Source organism: Mustela nigripes, chromosome 13 (genome assembly GCF_022355385.1).
Source record: "Mustela nigripes isolate SB6536 chromosome 13, MUSNIG.SB6536, whole genome shotgun sequence".
Lineage (NCBI taxonomy): Eukaryota > Metazoa > Chordata > Mammalia > Carnivora > Mustelidae > Mustela > Mustela nigripes.
The window spans coordinates 58,273,672-58,299,002 of record NC_081569.1 but is presented as its reverse complement, the minus strand read 5'-3'; the positions used below and the strand labels follow the sequence as shown (position 1 = coordinate 58,299,002).

Here is a 25,331-nt window from a genome sequence, read left to right as displayed (position 1 = left end):
GGAAATTTTCTGGAGGTTGACAGATGACCGAGTGTTAGTATAACCCATTCTATGACCAATTTATCCTACCTAGCACGGGAATCTTAGAATTAGGTGGCTAGAGTGTTCTAGCAGCTTTCAAGTATGTGACCTGTGCCCATTGGTTTTATGGCTTTGGCTTCTGAGATGCCCATAGGCAGTAGATTGATATTATTTCTTTCATAAGATCTCTTTGTAGTGGCAGATACCCTGATGGCTTTTAATAGTCTGACTTGTACCTACTCGGATTTTGATTTTGTTGGACAAAAGAGTCTGAATTTCATGTCTTAAATTATTCCCCCAAGTCCTTCTGTGGTTTGTGTTGTGGATTTACCATGAGGTTTTGTGAGTCCCTGATGACTGCTACCCATTGTGGACTCCCAGTATGACCTTTATGCAATCCCAGAACCAGTCTGGGAAATTTAACAAACCTGGCACCTTTTAGGGATTCCAGGACCTTTCTGGGAGCACACATATTCTCTCTCTATATATAGGTGTAGGTGCATATATTACTTTTTAAATTAAATCTGTATGGATCAGAGAGCTCCATGAAAGGGAGTGGGGTGCAAATCCATGAATGCCTTATCCATGGTCCTTGGTAAGGACAAGAGGAACAGTGAAGTCCAAGGGCTCAGTGGTCACCTCACCTGTGCACTCCCTCCTGTAGGCCATTAGCGAGCCTTGGATCTCATTCCTTGTCATGAGAAGCTGTTAAAAAAGGGTTAAAGAAGACAGTTTAGGTGATACAAATAAATTTTAGCACTTCATGAAGCAGATGTATCTCCTCTCAGAGACCTGCTTAATGGGGTGAAAGGCAGGAAGCTTTTCTAGGATAAAGAATAAAGAACAAGGAAGAGGCCAATAGAGAATACCTGATTGGTTGAGAAGGCCCCAGAAATGGCTTCATGTTTGGGGATTGGCTGACCAGACATTCTGCATTTCTGGTCAAGCAGAGCATTTATAGGGTCACAAAGCTCCCTAACTTTTGGTTTGCTAATGTGACACCGTAGGCAGGAACAGCTACATCTCGGACCTAGAAAGTTGTTTCAGCAATATATATATATCAGCAGAAGTAACGTTTGTGTCCTTATGAAATTATTGTCATTCCCATTTCTCAAATCAGGAAATCAAAACACAGAGAGACTGAATGGTTTGCATAGGGTCACATAGTTAGAGGACAGAGCTAGAATTTGAACTTAGATATATCAGATTTTTAGACCATATTCTTAATTGTGCTTGATTTTCCCCACCCCAGTCATTAATAATTCTTTCATTTTAAAAGTGAAAGGTTTTTTGTCCAGTACACCAGAACTCTCTAGCATTATTTTTAAAAGATGAATGCTGAGAAACATGCCTGGATTAGAGACTGCTTTTAGTGACAGAAGGCTGTAAGTAAGTGGATGTTCTCCTCATGCACTCAGATTTCCTGCCCTTGTTTTTGTCAGTATCCCAGAATTTGCTCTAAAAACTCTAGGAATTATGACTATTTCACCTTAAATGTGACTATTGTTTTGCTGTTGCTTCTGTCCTGGTTCCTGAGTCCTTAGCAAATAGCAACCAAAGGTTGGCTCAGTTCTTTTTTTTTTTTTTTTTTTAGGTTTTACTTATTTATTTGACAGAGATCACAAGTAGGCAGAGAAGCAGGCAGAGAGAGAGGAAGGGAAGGCTCAGTTCTTTAACTGTGCTTCGAGTTAATTTTGGGAATTGATTGATTTCTTAATTACCTGAATACTTGTGGTTTTCAGATCCATTTAGGTTACCACGAAGCACCCATGCACCCATGCTCTCATTTCCATACCTGACTAGACATAAGAGATTTACAACATTTTTAAAGTTAAGTTTGGGAGGCAAATGGTGGGCAAAACTTTCTCTTCTAAGCTCCATGGATATTACCCACAAACTTGATTCTTCTTAATAAGAATAGTCTGTTGATTTGAAGTTTGGGGGTTTCAGATTTATGGCTTCCAAGTCCTATGTCTTATACTAAAATCATGTTATCAACTAGGCAGGCAGATAGTAGAGTATGTGGTCGTACTTTGTTCTTTATGATCAAGCAGATACCTGCTAACATGTAAGCTTTTGGTGGATTGATCATAAATGTAGTTATTCTTTTCTGGTTGTAAATTCCCTTTATTTCAAAATTGGGGGATGACCACAGCTTAGAGCTGAAAAGCATATCCAAGGCTGGTTGCTGAGAAGAACTGTGGTATCATTTCTTTTCTTTCTTTCTATATTAGTTTTGAGAGGAAATCACTATCAATGAAATAGAGCAAGAAAGGAATAATATCCTTAAAACATTTTTGTTTGTTATTTTTATTGAGATGTATGTAATTATATCAGATAAGAATAAGATTAGTGAAATGTACAAATCTTAAATTTTGACAAATTTATATACTGAGTTGAGACATAGAACATTTTCATCACTCTAGAGAATTCTCTTATGCTCCTTCCCAATCCCCAGCCCCCCCAAATCATCCTCTGTTCTTTTTAATCCCCCAAATTAGCTTCGCCTATCTGCTTGTTCTTGAAATTCACATAAATGGAATTATACAGTATGGATTCTCTCTCTCTCTCTTTTTTTTTTTTTTTTTAAGATTTTATTTATTTGTCAGAGAGAGAGAGGGAGAGAGCTAGCACAGGCAGACAGAATGGCAGGCAGAGGCAGAGGGAGAAGCAGGCTCCCTGCTGAGCAAGGAGCCCGATGTGGGACTCGATCCCAGGATGCTGGGATCATGACCTGAGCCGAAGGCAGCTGCTTAACCAGCTGAGCCACCCAGGCGTCCCAAGTATGGATTCTCTTGTGTTTGACTTCCCCTGAGTCCCTCAACACATTGTCTTCAAGACTCCTCTCTGTTCTTGCAGGTTTCAGTAGTTTATTCCTTTGTCATTGTTGTCAGTCATTCATTGTATAAATATACTACAATTTGTTTATCTATTTTCCTGTTGATGGATATCATCTTGTTTTTAGTTTTTTAGCTTTGGGCTCTTAGGAATAAAGGTGCAGTTAACCTTCTTGTACAATGTACTTTGTGGACATATGTTTTCATTTCTTTCGGGTGAACACCAAGGAGAAGAATTCAGGATTGTAAGTAATATTTGGTATTTTAAGCTTTCTAATTTTAACCATTCTAGTGGGTGTGTAGCATATCTCATTGTGGTTTTACTTTGCATTTCCTTGATGACTAATGATGTTGAGCATTTTTATACCTTTTTTTTTTTTTAAGGAAATATCTGTTCGAGTCTTTGCCCATGTTTATTGGGTTACTTGTTCATTTTTTAAAAATTACACAATTCTAGGAATTTTTTATATAGCTTGAATACATATATTTTGTCAAATACATAATATTTAGTGTTACATTTTGTGTCTTCTCTTGGCCTTTTATCTTTATCCTTTTTACTTTATTCTGCAGTAGTTGCTCTAGGGACTACAGTGTACATACCTAACTGACTATACTACATCTTGAATTGATATAGTACCTCTCTATGTATAATGTAAGATGGTTACACCAGCATAATTCCATTTGCCTTCCCTATCATTTTTTCAATTGCTGTCATTGAATTTGCTACAACATATGTTACAGATCCCAAAAGACCATGTTTTTATTTTTGCTATTTATTTTTATTTATTTATTTAAGTTTTTTTTTGAAGATTTTTGTATATATTTGAGAGGGAGAGAAAGCAGGAGCAGGGGCAGAGGGAGAGTGGGAAACAGACTTCTCACTGAGCAGGGAGCCCAACCTGGTGCTCCATCCCAGCACTCTGGGATGGTAACCTCAGCCAAAGGCAGATGCTTAATGACTGAGCCACCCAGGCACCCTCCAAGACAATGTTTTTAACTTTACTTTAAACAAATGTCTTTCAAAGAAATTAGGAGAAAAACAGTATTAAATATTTGCCCACTCATTTACCATTTCAGGCACTTTCCAAACCTTTCTGTAGAACCAGATTATCCATTTTCAAACTATCATTCCACTTGCTCCTGAAGAACTTGGTTTAGCATTTCTCACAAATACAGCTCTACTGGCAGTGGATTCTCTTGGCTTTAATTTATATGAAAATGTCTTTATTTCCTTTTTTTTTTTTTTGAAGGCTATTATTGCTGGATATATGTAATTCTGGGTTGCTAGACTTTTTTGGATGCAGAATTGCATCGTTCTTTTGAAAAGTCAGCCATCACTTTTCTTGATAGTGTTCCTATTCTTTTTCTTTGTTTTTCAGGATTTGTTACTATATGCCAATAATGTATGGGCATTTTTCCTTTAAGTATTTTTTTCCTCCAGTTTTCTTTTTTGGAGACTCTCTTATGTATATGGTTGGCCCCTTGAAACTGTCCTATAGGTCAGTAGTACTCTGTTTAGTTTCTTCTTCATTTTTTCTTTTGCTTTATTTTAGATAATTTCCTCATGTGCTAAATCTAGGGCTCACTCAGAGACGATTTCTATTAACTGATGTGTTTCCTGAATATAGGTCATACCATCTTATTTCTTTTTCTATCTCATACTATTTTGTTTAAAATCAATTTTATTTTATTTTATTTTTTATTTGAGAGAGAGAGAGTAAGAGAGAGCAAGAGAGGGGAGAAGGTCAGAGGAGAAGCAGACTCCCCATGGAGCTGGGAGCACGATGTGGGACTGGATCCCTGGACTCCAGGATCATGACCTGAGCTGAAAGCTGTCAATTAACCAACTGAGCCACCGAGGCGCCCTAAAATCAGTAGTTTTAGAAAGTACAGATTCTGATAGTCTAGATTCTGATAGGCACCTCCCCCCCCCCCCATTTATTTTTGTGCTTTGTGTTTTAGTAACTTGCCTGGAGTTAATCAGCAGAATCTGTCTCCTCGTGATGTCAGGCAGTTTTTCTCTTCTTTTCTTTCTTTTCTTTTTTTAAAGATTTTATTTATTTGACAGAGAGAGACACAGTGAGAGAAGGAACACAAGCAGGGGGAGTGGTAGAGGGAGAAGCAGGCTTCTCACTGAGAAGAGAGCCCCATGTGGGGCTCTGTCCTAGGACCCCAGGATTGTGACCTGAGCCGAAGGCAGAAGTTTAATGACTGAGCCACCCAGGCACCCCTCTACTTGTCATTTTTATTCTTACTTTCATTTTCTTAGCCTGGCTTCCTTGGTGTTACAGGATGGTGAACCAATGATTAGTCAGAGGTTGTGCTCAAACACCTCCAGTCATCAGAGCTTCTACCCTCTGCTGATGGATCTGGGTATCCATCAGGAGCATGTTCAAAGTCAGACAGTTTTTAAGTCTTCCCTGTGTTTTACTTTGTATGGGCCCTCTTGCGTACACCCTGTGTATGTATGCGGCATCCTGCTGGGGGTCTTACCCAGGCCCTCTCTCATGCTCTCATTCCCAGAATCTCCCCTTTAAATGTCTGGTTAATCTGCTACTCCTGCTCCCTCCTCCCCAACTGTGGCTGCATCCCCGGGCTAAAAGAACTGAGGGGTTCTCCACTTATTTCCAACCCCTCTTGCCACTTTTACGGATAGTCCCACTGGCCACAAGTGAGCATCTCCAGCAGGAAAGCTGCTGGTTTCCCAGCCAACCTTGCCCTGTTTTGTACAATGGTGAAGCTGCCATAGTTGAAGGGATGGTGGGAGCAGCCCCAGGCAAGAAGGCCTCTTTGTACTCAAAATGTGTCAATTTTTTTGTAAGTAAGTATTTCTCAATTGTTATTTGCCTTTGCTTAGTTTCCAAAGACCTGAAATGGCTGTTTTTGACTATTTTATCCTGTGTTACAGTTATTCCTTTGGGAGACTTTTTGATGACTTCTTTATTTTATCATAGTCAGAGGTTTTGCCCTGACAGATACATTTTGACAAAAAAAAAAGGAGAGGCAGAAGACAAAGGCCCTACCAGTAGGAAGCTACCAAGAACAGATTCCCTGCAATTGGTAAACCCGTATCCCTACCACCAAGGTATTGGTTCAAGGAGCTGTAGCAATTCGGTGCCCCTGAATAGAGTTATTTTTAACCAAATGACTCAAAGGTGAAATGTGTTTAATGATATACATAATTACTGTGATAAGAAAATTAAATACATAATTACTGTGATAAGAGAATTAAATACAAGTGATGAAGAATTCACAGCAAAATATATGATTACTTACAAAAAAATACATATTTATTAACACCTTTCCTAGCCTAGAAACTTCAGATTTTCCTTGTTGTGAGATTGATTATAGATCCTTGAAGGCTATCAGGATCAACATTTTCCCTTGCTACTTCACGTAGTGATAATTGATATCCTTCTAACTCATTCTTGTTAAACAGTCAGTGTTCTCTGTCTCTTTCTCCCTCCTTTCTGTGTGATACTAGGGACTTAAGAAAGTTCCTCCCTTCACCTCTGCTCCAATCCTCTCATACCTTTTGCAGGACCTCAGACTCCCTTAACTAGGAGCAGAGCCCTTTCCCTCAATAATCAAGGAAAGGCAGGTAACACTGAGGAGTGATCACTTTTCAACCCATTGCCAGGTGTTTGGAGCACAGCCTTGCCAACTTGTATGAAGAAAGGAGTTTGTGGGAAACCCAGGTTTCTGGCCCTGAGGAGTTAGAAAAGAGAAGGCATGCCTCCCGGGCAGCAGGAAGCTGGGGCTGTTTAGTGGGAGGCTTCTTCCTTACATCACCCTGCTCGCCTTCCTCCAGGCTCTGCCAAACAGGGCTGCTGCCATGGGCCTCTAGGCCTGTGTGGAAATCCCCACCCTAGGGCATCTGAGGAGAGCACCTGGGCCCCAAGGGCCTATGGGGAGCGGGAGGGGTGCCAGCCACTCCCAAATATTTCTTCCTGCGCATTGACAAGAAATTCAGTCGTCTAAAGACCTTACTGCTTTTCACTAAACTTCTGCTAGGTCTCCTGAAACAAGTTTTTCAGGGCTCAAGAACTGTACTCATCAAGCTTCACCTTTTGTTATTTGTTTGTTTTGTTTCCACCGGATTTCGGGTTGGGGCCCGGTGACATTTCATTTTCTACTATTTATCTTTCTATCCTTCCTTCCCTATATCTTGGCAGGCCCAGCTAGCATGAACTCATCAGATCAATTTTAATGGTTGCACCAAATAGAATACAAAATATTCTGGAAATTCTCTAATGCAGAGTTTCTCAGTCATAGCTGTTCATTAGACTCACCAGAGGAGTTTTTAAAGCACCTGGTGCCCAGGCTGTGCTTGAGCCCAGTGAAATCAGACTCTAGTGATGGCATCCAGGTGGCTTATGTTAAGAAACAAAAGTCCTGTAGTCCGGCCTTATCCTGACTTCTGCGATCTGTGGTTTCACTTTGGCAGTTTCAGTAACCTGTGGCCAACAGTGGTCCCTGAAACAGAGAATCCTCCTGATGAATCATGGAATCATGGAATCATGGACAGGCACTAACTAGTAGCCTGATGCTGCGTCTTGGTGCCTTCCATCATTCACCTCACCTGTTCTCATCGCGTAGCCATTTTTTCATCTCACGTCATTACAAGAAGAAAAAGTAAGTAAAATAGGGTATTTTGAGACAGAGAGCACATTCATGTAACTTTTATTACAGTATATTGTTATAATTATTCTATTTTGTTATTAGTTATTGTTGCTAATCTCTTAGTGTGACTGATTTATAAATTTCACTTTATTATGGATATAAATGCATAAAAAAAGATAGTATTTTATAGGGTTCAGTACTGTCTGTGGCTTTAGGCCTCCACTGGGGGTCTTGGAATGTATACCCCTGAGATAAGAGGGGTTTCTTGTACCTTTATGTAGTACGCTGGTATTTGTCTTTACTTTTTTATCTTAAACCAACATTTACCACATCCATAAGGGACACATTGTCATATTCTTTGGCAGAAATTATAGCGAAGCAGAAACGTAATCATTTCATGATTTTATTGCAGTGTCAATACTTCTGAGGTCATGTTGGCAAAATGCCCCTTAGTGTCCTTTATTCAGTAGCCACTTTGGTGGCTGACAGCCTCAGAGACTTGCCTCATGAGAGCAAATAAAAAAAAACCCAAACCTGTAGATATGAAACATGTCAGATTTCAAAGACTGCTGGCCCATTGTGTAAAATGCAGTGACACATTTGTACAAATATTTACCTTCACCTTTCTCTCCTGGCGTCTTTGTTCTCATTTAAACACTGAATGGCCATTGACTTCTTTTCAAAGGGAAAAAGGAGAGTGGTAAATCTTTCACTACCTTTTTTGTAAGACCTTTTTGAGAATTTAGATTTCCTATTCTTGCCTTTCGAGATGACTTGAAATGGACTTGTCTCTCTTTCACCCTCTGGGGTTTGTTTTTCTAACTCGAAGGCAGATGAAGCTTCCTTTTGGCCATGGGTAGAAAGTTGGTTGAAAAAAGCCCAGCAAACATCTGCCACATACCTTTGGATCCCAAACTAGCACAAAACAAATTTGAGTCTTTTCCTTTTAATGAGAAGCTAAGTGGAGGAATGAGTATAATTTTTGAGGACCTAGAGGAATGTTTTCAGCTTAGCTGGTGCTTAGCAAGGTGTTGGCAGATGGTACAAGACCATGGATGATTGTCAAAAGCCTGAAACTTTGTGCTTGATGGAGCCCTCTTCTCTTTTCCATCCATCCACCTTGGAGTTATGGGCCTAGCACACTTCTGCACCATTTTGCTCACACTCTCCTCTGTTTTTAATAGTGGTGGTATATTAGAGGGCTAGTGATCAGGAAATTTCCTGGTCAGAAGAGAGGTGAGAGGCAAGACTGCATCATTCACTAGAATTGTAGCAATTCCTTTTTAGAATTTTTTTTTTTTTTTTTGAGGGGAAAGGAAATTGCTTGTTTTTTAAAAGAAAGACTGAGTGATTTCTAGTTGAGTAAAACTTTTTTTTTTAAGATTAGAATTTAATAACTCTGAGGATTCCTGTTGGGCCTGTAATCCTAGAAGATAATGTATTCAGGGACATTTAAAGCAAAAACATATTTCAAGACTTAAGACTTCTCCAAGTTTTCCCATATTTTTAAGTTTGTTAGGTATGTTTCTATACTCATGAGAAGGAGTAAATGACAGTTTGACATAGAAGGTTCAGAAGGGCCACTGCATAGAATATGAAGGTTGTGCACTGCAGATGCCCAGGGGACCCCCTTACTGAGACTATAGGGTGAGCAATATTCCCTGGAATTGTGAGTTTGGTGGTTCTGAGAAAGAGACTGGCCTTCATGCCAGTCTTTGTGTGTAAAGTCAATTCCTGCCTGTGATTTTTAGTTGACTATACTTAATTTATTCAATGACTTTATTTTATAGTTTGGCCTCTATATTGCTAATTTCATCCATTTTAGGGGAGATAGCACAGGTACAGGAGGAAAATCTACTGATATAGTGAAAAAAAAAAGTTGCTCTGATAGCATATGCATCATTCTTTGGGCAGTAATATTCCTAGGAGAAGAGTCAATGGATGCCTTCAGTCATTGTTTCTATTTATTCTCTTCTAGTCGATGGCACAGTAGCCAAGGAGATTATATGTATAGCTAGTTTTTCTAGCAGAGGTCAGAAATACAATTTGCCTCATAGAATAACATCAGCCTAGAATTATTATTATTATTACTGTCATTTTCTCCTCGTTCTTCCTGTCATTTCCATTGTAAAATATAAGGTCATTACTACTCCAGTGTCATAGGAAAGTGGAGGAATGTCTTGGCTTGGACCTCTGGGTTAAACATCATTGGCATTGTCAGAATGAGGGTTGTCTCTTAGCCCAGGCACTTAGACATCACGTGGTTCTGAAATCTGGGTCCCCCTTGGACACTCCAGAGGTTCCTCTGGAGAAGAGATAGTTCACCGAGGGCACAGCCAACTTGGGATGATGTAGGTATGGAGAGTGTTGGGCTTTTAGGAAGCGGGAAGAAGATTCTTAGGCTAATGGGCTATCTTTGGGTTCATTTCTGGAAGAGTGTTTGCTAGATTGTTATCCCAGTTCAAACAGTGTTTGAGAACATTTATTCATATATCTCATGATTTATGAATACCTACAATATCCAGCGGAGTAGACTAGGTGCAGAATAGAATGTAAGACACAAGTTTTCCCCATTCCAGGAATTGCAGTCTTATTGAGGAAAAAAATGCGTCCATGAAAGTGTTAAAACAGCACTGTATTGGAATATGTTCCCAGAGTGGTTTGGAGTGATCAGGGAGGTGCTGGGGAGGGAACAGAACTTGAGTTGGGCATTGAAACTACAAAACATAGTTCTCCCCTAGAGGGAGGGGAGGGAAAAACATACTCTGTGTAGTGGTAGACTGCAATCACTTAGACCAAAGCTGAGGTTCAGAGTTTCACACCAAGAAACTAGAACCATTGTATTCATTTGACTTCTACATCTTTGTCCCAGGATTTAGCTGCTGGTGTGCCTTCAGGTCTGGCAAGGTTTTGAACTTTCGCTAGAATATGTCCTCAGACTCATGGTCAGTCCATCCCAGTGTGTTGGCCCAGTACTGTACCAAAGGCTAGATTCTCAGGAGCATAAATGACAAGAGGCAGAATGACAGAGCAGGACACCAGGGAGCTGTTTTTACTCTTTGCTACAAGTGTTGCTCATAGCTTCTTGCTCCCCATTTGTCTTGGCCTTATTTCTTTTTGAGTTCTGTGCCTGTGTGTGGGATGGAGAAAATTTGTGCTGTTGCTTTGTTGATTTCCTCCTCCTGCAGAAGAAAGCATGATTTGGAGTTCAGGATAGCTCCCTGGATTATTCTGCAGCTTTAGCTCAAAAAGCCATGCTGTCTCCTCAAGGATGATGCTCTATCTGGCCCTTTTAGAGCAGGGCTTGTATATGACTTGCCTGAGAATCTTGTTTAAACGGTACTGATCCATGGAGTCTGAGATTTATCCCAATATTCTGTGTTTTTAATTAAGTCCTGACATGATGGCAATGCTGATGTTGGAAGACACACTTAGCAGCAAGCCTCAGACCAGACTGTCGCACAGATGCATACGGCAGCAGAGTGGCCTGGGAATGTTGGGTGTTTGAAGGAGCGAGATGGAGTGGAAATACTTTCCATGAGAGATTCTAGCCACCCAGCTCCCACATAGACTTGACAATGAGTCATGGCCACTAGCCACCCAGACCCTTGCTTCTCATTCAAAGGCATTCCCCTAGAACGTGCCTACACTGAAGCTCCAGCAATACTACACCTTTTCCATCAAAAGTCTAATGAAGAAGCTTATGACTTTCCAGCAGTGGAAAAACACTGAATGCTCATTTGGTTTTGCTTTTTTTCCTCATCAGTCGCATTGTAAATTGGAAGGTAAGTCTGGTGTTTCTTCCATTCTCTTCAACCCCCAGTGGGCGTTTATTGCATAGATGCTCTGGGCCTAACACTGTGCTAAGTATGTGGATCTCTGATGAAGGGTGAAGAGTAGTCTCTGCTTCTAGGGACTTCCTGTATTATTGAGAAGAAGAAAACAGAACACTTAAAAGCAATGAAAGAAAAACACGAAAGAGCAGGGATATAATTATGTGTTAAATTGAATATAACCAAGTGCCAAACCTATGATCCAAACAGTAGGTGCTGTGAAAAGTCAGGGAGGTTTAGATGCTGGCTTAGCACTCAAACCAGAGTCACAGTTTTTAAATTGAGATCTCTATTGTTTGAATTTTGTTGGGGTTTTAGAAATGCTGTGTATCCAGAATTTGGAGCTACTGGGTGGGAAAGGGAAAGACAAGAGTCCAGCACAGAAACACAGTTCATTTGTTTCAGGTAGTAAGGCTCACAATGAGTGCAAATCATACCTCCTACACCCCAGACCTTCCCACCCAGTGAATGAAGCATTTCTTTGAATGAAAACACTTCTAGATAGTGAGATCATGGCTACTTTGTGCTGAGTTTGGACACTCCCACAGCTTGTACAGGATTCAGACCTAAAGTGAGTTCTTTCCATAGAGCATGAATAATGATGAGGCTTAATGGGAAAGGCCATCTCAGGATCTCAGGGCAGTTACCTTATAGCTTATACATGAGGAGGACAAAGGGAGAAGGGGCTGGGAAAGGCCCTCAAAGACAGAGAGGGACGACTATCTTTTATCTTGTCAATGAAAGCCCTGGCGAAGAACAATGCCATTCAGTGCTTATATGACACTGTAAACTCTTTTTTTTTTTTTTTTTTTTTTTTGACTTCACCAGCTGATGCTGGTGAAGTCACATGGCATCTCTAGATAGCAAATGTATTTTGGTCCTCCCTTATTTCTGAGAGTGAATTATGGGTACAGATCCTATATGTGTCTGGCAGAAACACTAATTCATGTATCCCTTATCCTGCCAAACTGGGAGGACAGGCCAATCCCAACATGGCAGGCATACCAGGTGGCTTAGCTGTGTCATATGTAAACCACGCTCTAGTCTTCCACACCTTGCAGTCTAAGGAGCAAGTAACAGGGTTCTCTGAGTTATCCCATGGAACATCCCTCTCCTAGCTAGGACTGGGGGAGAAGATAACACTTCCCCACCTCCCTGCCCTCCTAGTGGGTTAGAAGACTCACTCCGAGTTCCCTTCAAAGAGGTCTTTTTCAGGTGCTCTCTCCTCTCTGCACTGTGCCTTACTTTTATATCCTTTTTTGGCCAAGTAGACCAAGAGTCACAGGATTTCTTGTTGAATGTTTCCTGCATGGATATTCCATATGGGGTCTGTTTCATGCTCACTCTGGTATCTGAGATCTATTGTGGTGGTGCCTCAGGCCAGACTGAGGCAGGGAGAGTGTTTCTGTAAACCTTGGATCACACCAGCAGATGTTTTCCATTGATGGGAAAAGGCTGATAGGAAATTGCCAAAATTTATTATCAGGCTGAACTTGAAAGAAACCCTTTTCTTCGCTGGTCTTACCTTCTCTATCAGGAGTGTTTGGAGGCCCAACAGTTTCCAATTGGAAGCCCGTAGGCCAAATCTGGCTCACAGATGCATTTTATTTTTTAAGTGGGTCTTGTGGTTTATAAAAATCTGGATTAGTTTTTAACATTTTTAAATGAGTGTATTTTTATATAAAAATTGGAATTTCTGGCTTCTTTCAAAAAAAAATGAGGAGCTGGCAACCTTGGGTCCATGCTACTGCTTGGAAATGTTGAATAAGCTGTGGAGCAACCCTGTGTTCTTTACTTGGTCCCTACCACCCTTGGTCCACTCTGCTCATTTCTTCACTAATCCAGCCTCTTTGAACATTTGAGGTTTTGACCTTGACGAGTCACAAATAGTCAATCACAGACTGCATTTATTTCATCTTGATATTATGGGTGGTATGCCTTAGGCAGAGAAGTCAGTGTAGGTTTGGTTAGGAGTGAGTGATTAAGGAAAAACAGAATGCTGGTTTTGACACAACTCAGAAGTTCTTCAAACTGGAGGCAGAGAAGTAATTTATGAGTGCATTTTAGACCACCTGAGGAAAAGGACTGGTTCGTTTGTTTTTTATTTTCCAGTACATCACAGACCTGTACTTTTGTGAAATACAATATATATGAATTCCTAGAAAAATAAAGGGACTGGAAGAGGTAAAATACAAGCCAAAGTTTATTGTTAGATTCTACAGACATTAAAATTATTTTAATAAACACATTCAGAATAAACACAACATGGGAAAAAATAATTACAAGGCTTGTGTTGTCCACTTAATTGTGTGTACATAGCTATAACTATAGAGAACCAGTGTTCTATTCCTTCCTCTCGCTCTACAGATATAAACTAATGGGAAGTTATGAATGGAATAACAGTTTCCCATATTCACATATGGGAAACAAATATAGACACATATTTAGTGTCTGTATGTACACTTTTTTTTTTAGAGATTTATTCATTTATTAGAGAGGAGGAGTGGAGGGGAGGGACAGAGGGAGAAGGAGAGAGAATCTTCAAGTGGATTCCCCACTGAGCATGGAGCCTAATGTGGGGCTCAGTCCCAGGACCCTGAGATCATGACTTAAGATGAAATCAAGAGTTAGATGATTAACTAACTGAAGCCATCCAGGTGCCCCTATCTTCACGCTTTTAACAAGACAATGTATATTAATATTTAAGGTTTTTAATGTAGTAAGTTAACATGTTTCTTGCTTGTTAATTTAGCTTGTGTCGTTGAGTTGGCAGTGACATTACTCATGGGGGGAAGAAGTTCCTGTGTTTTGATTCAGCAACATGTACAGTAGAGAATCTAGTTTCACAGAGATATTTTGACATGAATAGGACATGAACAAATTTGTTTTTTTCCTTTTTTTTTTTTTTAAAAAGATTTTATTTATTTATTTTTGAGAGAGAGAGAGAGAGATCACAAGTAGGCAGAGTGGCAGGCAGAGGGAGAGTGGCAGGCTCAGCAGGCTCCCCACTGAGCAGGGAGCCCAGTGTGGCACTTGATCCCAGGACCCTGGATCATGACCTGAAGTGAAGGCAGACACTTAACCAACTGAGTCAACCTGGGGCCCCAACAAATTTGTTTCTTGACATGAATAAATTTTAAACTAATTTCTTGACATGAACAAATTTTAAAGTAACTGCAGCAAACTCAGGATATTCATTTTTTACTTTTCTCCAGTATGAATGAAATAACACAATATTTCCAAAGTTGATTTTAATCCTTCATTAGTAGCAAATTTGGACAATTTATCCTATAAAGTTAAGATTATAATTAACTTTCAATAAAGGAAATGGATTCTGGGTCCACGGATTTCCTGTGTGTGAATATTCTTACAATGGGAAGTAAATTCAAGGCCTTCTACAGAATTTTTAAGATGTATGTCAGTAACTTTGTGGATATGTAATTTCAATATCACCTGCCTTATTATTAATTATTATTAAATTATGAGACTATTGATATCTGTAGAAACTGTTTCTCTAAGCTTCTGAACTTTTCTTTTTGCTCTTTGATCTTACCTGCCATTGAAAACCTGTCACATCCTTTATTTGAAGGAAAGTATTAAGATCTTTAAAAATATAAAAAGTATCAAACAAATTAGCATGACAGACTGTCCGATTTATATCTTTGAAATGTTGAAACTTGTTCTTATCTTGCAGAAACAAGATATTCAGTAGTTCAGATATTCCTAATGAAACTTTTCACCTCAGTGACAATCGTATCATAGTAGTTGTTCATAATCAGCCTCCACATTATTACAAATGAAGAATGATTTCAGATTTGGTGCGTTAACTTTTATGTAATTTATGGTGTGCACTAAGTGCACTTTGTAGTTCAGTCAACATTTCAGTTTTGTTTTGTGGTAAGACTCTTGATGAAGGAAGCATTCCCTTCATTTACATTGTGGCGCAGCTATTCCAGAATGCTTTCCTGTTATTCTATGTACTGTGCCAGCAGTACATACTCCTGAAATTTCAAGTCCATGTCACTTTTGTTGGTTAATCTTACATTGTTCTATATAGTGTAGAACTGGTTGTTTTTGAAAATGAAACTTACAAAACAATTCTACCTTTGTATCACCGTCATGCTCAAATTGCCCATATATTCAGGAATTGCCATTTTAGTAGTATTTATACACCTATCTAGTTGCAATGAAAATTGTCTTACTGGCTTTATTTTATAATTGATCCCGCGTAATATTAAGCTTTAGTATTTGAAAATGGCATTTGGAAGATGACAGTTGAGTTGTCTTGTCTGATGAGATTCTTTCAACATTTCCAAGAAAACATCATTGATACAGTCTCTCATTAATATTTTGGCACAGATAGGACTTAGGCTTAGCAACTTGAAGTATTATTTTATAAGAAGCCAACAAAGCACCTTAGTTTCTGCTGGCTTTTTAATATAATACTCTTTTTTGAAAAAAATTATTCTTTTGGTTTTGAATGTACTTTTTATAATTTAGATAAAAATATTCATTGGGCCTTAGTAGTTTCATTGACTGGACAGTCTCTTCAGAAAACACACTGTCATTTTAGCTCTTAAGCATCAATATGGCTACAAAATGAAACTCAGTATATGGAGGATCATACTTCCAGGTAAGATTGGTGCAGCATTTTGATCTCTGTTTCTTAGGAGTGTTGTTCTTTACCATCATTTAGTTAACATTATGTTTGCAATCAGCATAGGTTGATCTGTTCTAGACACAAATGTTCACAGAAGCTTTTTGTTTCTTAATCTGTATATTGCGGTATAAATTATTACAGATTTCCCCTGCTATCCAGAAGTAGAATGTTCCTCTGAAACCTTTCGTAAGCCAAAACAGCACCAGGTAAAGAAGCAATTACCGTTAATTTATGTGGAAACATTTTTTGACATTCCCAGACTGAAAAAATAATCTCTCTGAGGTTTCTCTGATACTTTAGGATACATCTTACTAATTAATGGATGCACAAAATAAATGGAGATAAAGCACAGATGCTCACGGACACAGCTCAGGGCTTTGGCAGTGTGGTGCTGAGATGCTGAGTGTGGTTCTCAGGGAAAGAGCTTTTTGGAGGGGCTACTCTCACTGTATGGGATGTGTGCTCTTCTAGAACAGCTTGTTGTGAAACAAATGCTGAGTACTGTTTTTCCTTTTTGCCTTTCTTCATAAAAGCAAAAATCCTCTTTGAATTTCTTTTGGTTAGTAAAAATAGGTACTAATGTAGACTTTTTGTAAAAGCAAAGTGGTGTCCTGTGTACTTTAGAAAAGTGAGGGATACCCGTAATGCCAGTTTCAGATTCCTAATAGAGCTAGTGATGTTAAAAGTCAATTTGAAGCAGGTTTAGTTAAAATGAGAACTATCAAAGTGACCTCAAAAAGCACTCGTCATGAAGTTATGTTATATACAATTAGTAAGCAGCTTGTGTTATATGTGATTTACTGGGAAAGTTCACTGACATCCAAGCAGGTTCAGTGAGATGAGTCGGGGAATGTGAAATTGCTATGAAAGTTTCTACATGCTTACTCTCATTTTTTTTTTATTATTTTTACATGGACCCATAACAAATGCCTTGTGGATTGTCACTGATCCATAGTTGACATTTGGCTGTGTATATCAAAACAAAGCAAATAATGTGACTTATACTAGTTAGCAGTAATTTTAAAGGCATCTGGGGAGAGTTGTATAGTCACTGATCCTTTGTGTCAGGAACTCAGGCTTCTCTCTTATTGTTTCACTGGACATGGCTCTCTTTTTCATTGTACCTCATGATTCAGGATGGCTACTGGGACTCCACCATTATGCCCACATTCCAGCCACAGAAAGAGATGGGAGAGGGAGAGCTTGGAAGAGCCTTTTAAGGCACTTTCTGGAATTTGCACGTATTGTTTCCATATAGATTTCATTGACAGGAGCTAAACTGAGTTGTAAAACCAGCCAAACCAAGTTGCAAGAAATTTTTTGTAATGTAATAATTATTCCAGGAAGTTGTGTTCACCTAGATACCTTCAGAACATTAGAATATCAGGTAGAAAAGAATGTCAGGATTACATTAGGTGGCACAAACTGTTACAGATTTTTAGCCTATGAGATAGTGCAATTTTCCCCCTTCAGTGGCAGGATTTACTCAGGGTCTATAAAGGTTATCCAGTGTAGAATTTTATAACTGACTTGCATTTTTAAACAACCCTATGCTCAATGTGTGCAGAATTCTAGTCCGAATGCTAGATTGGTCCAAATGTTTTCCAAGTAAAAATAGGTACAGCTGAGGCAAGAGACACCCTCATAGCCAGGACTCAAAACCTGCAGCTGGATATAGTCTATGAGGGGAGCTGTGGATATGGCAGTGGACAAGGCGGTATCTGTCATCACAGAGTTTACAGTCTAGCAAAGGAGATAACAAGTAGATAATGGCAGTATGGTATAAAAGGGGCTTTGAAGGGTACTGTCGGAGTGATTTCAGAGCAGACTAAAAGACTTCCAGTTGGAATCAGATTCAGTCCATTCTTGTGGAAGTAGTATGTCCAGCAGACGTTCTCCTGCTTAGCTAAAAGTTACTTGAGGCCATATGGACTGCCACTAGATATGTTAACATAGTGTTGCCAGTTTGCTTACCCTAAACGCTGCTTATTAAGTCTAGATAGGAACACCCATTGTTGGAGAAGCCCTAGGTCTTAAAATCCTAGAAAGGAGCTTCTCTATAGTACCACACTGGCAACAAGAATTTCTCTCTATATATAAAATTTGCTTAAAAAGACTTAAAAAAAAAAAAAAACCCAAAACTTGAGTGATGTGCTTTTAGCAATAGAAGCTGTTTAAAAAATGTGTCCATTTGCTGAAATGTGGGGGTGTTGGGCAAATACGTATACTCTTGTATATAGATATGTAAATAGTCTTGCATATTTTACTTTAGACTTATTTTTTGTGGCCAAGACACTGATGGTGAGGTCATCAGACTCCAAGCAGCAGAAACTCAGCTCCCTTTATATATCCACTTACCTAGTTATCCCAACAGGGACTTTCCAGGTGTTTCAGACTTTTGTTTTTCAGAGATCTGATCTTGTTTTCTTTCAGAGATTTCATTCCATTCTCATATGGTGAGATCCCTTCAGATTGCTGTTTTTTGAAATCTGCCTCAGAAGAAAAGTATTATGGAATCTTGTATTTGTGGAACTATCTAATGTATCTTTCATAAAGTCTTTCTGAGTCATCTCAGATCAAATTCATTTGCTTTCCCAATGTCAGTCTCAGGGCAACTGGGTTTTCATGCTTTCTTGGAATTTCTGTTAGATTAGGTACAACGGTTATCCATGGACACGTGTCGTTTTTCCACTCCCCAGCCAACTTCTCGGTTGGCTGGGGAGTGGTTATCTTTTTTGAGAAAGTCAGTGTCTTACTGATATTCTCCACTTTATTACTTTTTATGCATTTTGTCCCAATCTCCCACATTAATATATAGAATCCGTAACTCCCAATGTGACTGTATTTAGAGACAGGGCCTTTAAAGAGGCAGTTAGGTTTAAGTGAAGTGTTCAGGGTGGGCCTCAAATCAGAGGGAAGAGATACAAGATCTCAGTCTCTCTCTCTTTTTTTTTTCTCTCATCACACAGAGAGAAGGTCATGGGAGGGCACATCTAGGTGGTAGACACTTGCAAGCATGGAAGAGAAGGCTTGCCAGAAACCAACTTCTTTGATACCTTGTTTTTGGACTTGTAGCATCCGGAACTGTGGGGGGACTTAAACAAATTCCTATTGTTTAAGTCTCCCAGTCTGTAGTATTTTGTTATGGCAGTTCTAGCAGACTGTACATAACCGAACATGTAGTATTTAGCATATAATTTCCAGTTAATAGATACTTATTTCTTACTGCATGTAATTATCTTTGTGGGGAAGAACTTAGTGTTCTAATTATCTTAAGTTATTAGATATTAGAGAAGTCATTTCTAAGAGTTTATTTAAAATGCCTCTCCCCAAGGTCTTAACACACATACACACACAGACACACACACACACACACACACACACAGACGCATGCATGTGGTTGGCGTTCGCCGTTTTGAGTGCATAGAAAGACTGCTAAATTTGCTTTTGTATCAGATAAATTGCCTAATTTCAAACTGTTGATAGACAGGAGATATTAAAGAACAGAATTTTTTCCTTAGAATCCTCCTCCTTGCGAGGTACTTGTCATCCTAGTTTATTATTTCCCCCAAGGACCATTTTTTGATATCCGAGTCCTTAATTTTTTGCTCAGTTGTCAGTAGCACCTATCCAGATAGGCTGCTGTGGAGAAAGGGGAAAGGGGCTATTTAAACATTCATTCACTTATTTATTTACTCAATCACTTAGAACTCTTTTAGAGATTTCCTATTGCTAAACACTATTTTGGGAGCTGTAATAAATATAGGGGTCAAGAGAGGATGTCCCTACTTTTATGTTTATAGTCTAGTGCTGGAAGATTCAGGCTATGTACATGTGAACAAACAAATAAGATGATTTTATTTTTTATATTTTTTATTCTGGTGAAATAAACATAACATAAAATTTACCATTTTAATTATTTAAAGCATTCCATGCCATTAAATACTATCATAGTATGTTTTAATCCCTTCTTTTTAAAACAATTTTTTATTGGAGTGTAATTGACACAGTGTTACATTGGTTTCAGGTGTACAACATAGTGATTCAGCTTCCCTATACATTATGCTGTGCTTGCCACAAGAGTCGTTGCTGTCAGTCATCATGTAATGCTATGACAATATCATTGACTATAATTCTTATCCTGTGCCTTTTATTCCCATGACTTATTCCTTCCGTAACTGGAAGCCTATATCTCCCACTCCTTTTCATTCATTTTGCCCATCCTCCATTCCCCTTCCCTCTGGCAAGCATCAGTTTGTTCTATTTATAGATCTGATTCCACTCTTTACTTATTTATTTGTTTTGTTTTTCAGATTGCACATATGAGTGAAATTATATATTTGTCTTTCTCTAACTTATTTCACTTAACATAATACCCTCCAGGTCCATGTTGTCACAAATGGCAAGATCTCAGCCTTTTTTATGGCCTTGTAGTATTTCGTTTTATGTCTGTGTGTATGTACACACACACACATACTTGTACATAGCTACATACACACATGCACACATCTTCCTTTTAAAAAGGAATATGGAGATATTTGAGCATATTTAATTTAGGGTTTGTGGAAAGTTATATTTTAATACATGATGATTGAAAGACAAATCTATCTGAATTTCCTAATTAACCATGGTCAGTTATATGCTAAGAAATGCAGATAGCATCACTTAAATTAAAAAATTGCTAGTACTTTTCATTGAATTCATGAAAAAAGTTAGATGCTAAAAATTCTTGGTAGAATGGATGAGGGTAATAGGTTAAGGGCTTAATCTAAGATTGTGAATTTAGTATGTAAGTTTGAGCTCCAACACTATGAATGAATGTACATTGCCACCTTATTGCTTTATCTTATAAGGTTCAGCCTGCTCATCCATTGTTCATAGAATATATGATGCACATTATTCTGTCCTGTTTCTGTTATTTAGGAACCACACAAAAGAAGAGTGAAATAATTCAGCATTTATAAAATGTTTGAGAAATATGCAATCTCTAGCATTTGGTAATTTCCCTTAGTGATGCTAAACATACACTCAAACACCCTAAGAACAACCAAGCAGTATCAAATTATTGAACTAATCAAATTATCTGGGCAGCTATCTCATCTCCCTACTTACTATGTCTAAATAAAAAAAGTGACTCAGTGAGAGCATTGCATGTAGACATATCTGGGAAAACCACATAGAGGGAGCAGATACACCTGGTATGGAAACATCTGTGGCCATTCCTAGGGAGAGGGATAAGCAGGATTAGCACTATGTGTCAGTGACAGCTGTTGCTCTATATCTCTAACCACAAAGGTCATGCTCATTTGTCCAGTGTGGGACTGTTGCATCCCCTGGATTATTCACTCTACTCGCTGATCCTGTTGGAGTGGTAGGCTATTGCATACTTGTATACTATATATGGAAGGTATACTATATGCCACAGTGATTGGAGCTTTAAACTGTAAATGCATATATTTAGCAAGTAAATATCTGGAGTAACAAGCTTTACTCACCATATGTCCTCTGTTAACCCCTTTGAATCTCATGCCGTTTTTATAAAATGGTCCTAATTGCTCTATTAGTCTGCTTGGGCTGCCATAACAAAAAAATCATGGACTGGGTGGCTTAACAGAAATTTATTTTTCTGCACTTCTGGAACCTGGAAGTTTGAGATCACTATGCTGGCATGTCAGTTCCTACTGAGAGCTCTCTTCTTGGCTTGCACATGGCTACCTTCTTGCTGTGTCCTAAAATGGTAGAGACAAAGACCTGTTTCTTTTTTTCTTCCTATAAAGTCACCAATCCTATCAGATAAGGGATATACCCTTTGATCTTCTTTAACCTTAATAGTCTTCTAAAGTCCTTTGGTTTTATTTAACCTTAATAGTCTTCTAAAGTCCTATCTTTAAGTATGGTCATATTGGGGATTGGGGCTGCAGCATGTGAATTTGGTAGTGGGTGGCAGAGGTTGGCGGGGGGGGACACAGATGGCCAACAGATACATGAAAAGATTCTGAACAACACTAATTGTCAGGGAAATGCAAATCGAAACCGCAATGATATCTCACACTTATTGGAATGTCTAGTATTAAAAAGATGAGAAATAAATGTTGGTGAGGATGTGGAGAAAAGGGAACTCTCATGTACTGTTGGGGGCAGTGCAAACTGGTGCAACCACCACTATGAAAAACAGAAGGGGAAATAAAAACTTAAAAAAAAAAAAACCTTAAAAAATAAAAACAGAAAATGTATGGGAATTCCTTAAAAAGTTTAAAATAGAACTGTGTGATCCAGCAATTCCAATTCCGGGTATTTATCTGAAGAAAAGTAAAACACTGGGTATTTACCTGAAGAAAAGTAAAAAAGATACATGCCCCCCCATGCCCCATGTTTACTGCAGCATTATTTGTAATAGCCAAGATATGGATGACAACCTCTTAATGTATCTTAGGAGTTTGAGTGACTGAACAAAGGGCTTAGCACAGACTTAGACATAGTAAGATGTTACGTGTAATTCTCTTTTCCCCCTTTCTTATCCTAATCAAGTTAAGCTACAATTTAGTTACCTATGAATTCCAGCATGTGGATTCAGTTCCAATTTGCAGTTCCAGGAAATTGAGAAGTATAGAGCCATTATCTGAGTAGTGTTATCAAATATAAGAAAGTGAGAGGTCTAGCTTCAGTAATCTTTTTTTTTTTAAATTAATAACTTCAGTAATCTTTAAATTCTCCTTAAGTTGAAGGGGAGGTTAAGTGACACAGTCATGCAAAAAGTGAATTAACCTTGCTTGCAATAGTAGGACGTCTTTAAGAAATTGATGGATAGAGCCCGGATAGAAGTTTCTTGGGAGATCAGACTTCAGGTTGTCCTATTTAATGTTTATACTCATGACCTGGATCAAGGAAGAAGTTGCTGAGTTTGATGTTCAGCTGAGAGATATGACACTGTGTTGATACTGAGCAACAGACTGAATCTAGGAGACACAAGTTCTGCAATTGGACCCCAAGAAGCAATACATGTGAAGCAGGCTCAAGTATTTTAGTGGGTGCTACATTCTGTGTAATGATAAATGTATACACTTATCCCCACATCTTTAGAGATTGAGCTCACCTGAGATGTCCTCTGCAAAGTCTTATACGAGCCCTTGATTTGAACTAAGTGCCCTGGTAATTCCTATATAATGTCGTAACAAAACTGGTCAAGTGATGTTGAAGATTCCCTGAAGTAAAACATAGTACCTTATTGCCCACTATATTCCAAGTGTCTAGCATAGTCCTGGCATATAGGACATTTTAAATGAATTCTCTGCTGTTGCTAGAGTAAAGTTTAATCAGGAATAGGCAATGTTAAATTGATGATTTGATTTTCTAAGCAGTATTAATTGCCTGCACATAGAGACAATAAAAACAACAACAAAAATATCTGCCAAGAAATTGGTAACTTGAAGCATCTTATAAATATTAACGAGCATGTTTCCTATTTGTTTCTAGTGTTGATCAAAAAACTAAACTCAGTAACTACATTTCACCCTATGGAATGGCCTGTAGTTCTTTTATATTCAGAACCACCAGAGTGAGGCATTTAAAGTAATTCAAAAGAGGAATTTCTAGTTTCCACCTTTATACATCTCCTGGGTTTTGCTTTGTTCACCCAGTCATCTGCAAAAGCCATCAAATGCTCAGATTCATAGTCTGCGATTTGGTGACCCTGAACCTCTTGGTGGCCTGGAATGAACATGGAATACTCTTATTTAGTACTTGGAGCCCAGTCAGACATTAGTCTTCTTGCCATGAAATCCTCTGATGCCAATGAAGAGGGAAATCAGAAACAGAGATCAGACAATTCTGGCTCACTGCCTTCCAATACAATGAGTGAGTCACTGACAGAAATGGGGCTGGATGCTTGATATTGCTCTTCTAAATCCTTTTATCCCAGTTATTTAAGTTTGTTACTTGGAGCTATGAAATTCAAGAATACTTTGCTAAGGTGATGAAGATTATAGATTCTAAAATGTCCCCCTGCATCTTCTGTCAGGAAGTGTGAGCCTTAATTGGGGTGACAGTCAATTTTCTGATGCTTATACACTCTTGTATAATTCATGTTCCACCCAAGAGACTGAGTTTTTCTTTTGTACAAGAAGGCATGCCAATTTATTGAAAACCCCTGGGTTGTATGTTTCCTTGTTTATAACTTTTCCATATAGTTGGTTCTGCTCCAACTCATTTGAAAGGGACATCTGTTGGATGAGTTGATGTAATATCTATGTTTGCTAAAAGTCTACTCTGACAGATCAGTGTAAGAGAACCCGAGATGGGGTGGGGAGAACTCAGTCATGTGCCGAGTGGCTCTTAAGTGCAGGAACAGATTTGAGATGATTATCCAAGACAATGACTACAAGATCAAACTAGGCCACAGAGTTAGCCACAGGGATTTGCAAATTCTTTGTGGCTCAGTCCTCTAGGGTGTCCTGTCACTGTGCTTGCCAGTAATGAATTTCACTTCCATGTGGGAGCTTTCAGGTCTTCTTGAAACACTCTGAAGCCATATGTGTCTCAGTCACCTCAAACATCATTCTGCTCTTCAACTTGAAGAACAGTCTAAGCAAGTCAGCAAGGTCTGCTGTGGCATCAGACCTCCTTCTCAAACCCACATCACTTGAATAAAAACCATGATTCTGAATAGTTGACTCATGAATATTTCCTGCTAAGGAACAAGGGGGGCAGTCTGAGGAAATGAAATCTATTCAAGTAATTACCAAACTGTATTTCATTCTGTGTTTGAACACTCTTTAACTTCAAATGTTTTTACCAGACTGGTAACACATAGAACAATCAGTTGATACAAGTATCCTTTTCTTTTTTTCTTTCACTTCTCTAGCATGGTGCTAACCGTAGGGAAGAAGGTGGCAAGAGAAAACAAAAATCAACTACCCCAATCCATTTCTCTCTTTCCCGGCAATCCTGTTTTGAAGGCAGTCACTGCTTCTCAGAAAGGTCACACCAAAATCAATCAAAGGTGGGGTTGGAAACCTTTGTAGCACTATGATACATGGTAAGTTTATGTAAATAGTCAAGTTGGCACTGAATCTTTCTTTTTTTTTTTTTTTTTTTTTTTGGCACTGAATCTTTCTTAAAATGGTCTTATGTTCTTGGCATAACTATTAGAGTGAGTCCCCAGGAAAGCCTGCCTTGAAATACCACATTGCTGGAGAGTATGATAGTACATGGAATAGCTTCATTCTCTAGTATTATGAAACAGTGTAAAAATCCAGGCACCTTCCCAAGTCTAGAGGGACTTAGAAGTATGCTACTCTCTAGGAAGAGTGACACTGGAACCCTCCTGAGCTCTCTGAGGCCCCTAAGTATACCATCCCC

At 38.8% G+C, this 25,331-nt stretch overlaps 1 long non-coding RNA gene across 1 annotated transcript in view; it reads left to right on the top strand.

Moving 5' to 3' along the window:
- LOC131998694 (uncharacterized) overlaps positions 1-24,961 on the top strand; it is a 33,593-nt gene extending 8,632 nt beyond the window's left edge. The window contains exons 2-3 of the long non-coding RNA XR_009398824.1: positions 7,306-7,493; positions 24,835-24,961. This is a non-coding gene — a long non-coding RNA (uncharacterized LOC131998694). The remainder of the gene's footprint in view (positions 1-7,305; positions 7,494-24,834) is intronic.
- Positions 24,962-25,331: the final 370 nt, after the last annotated feature.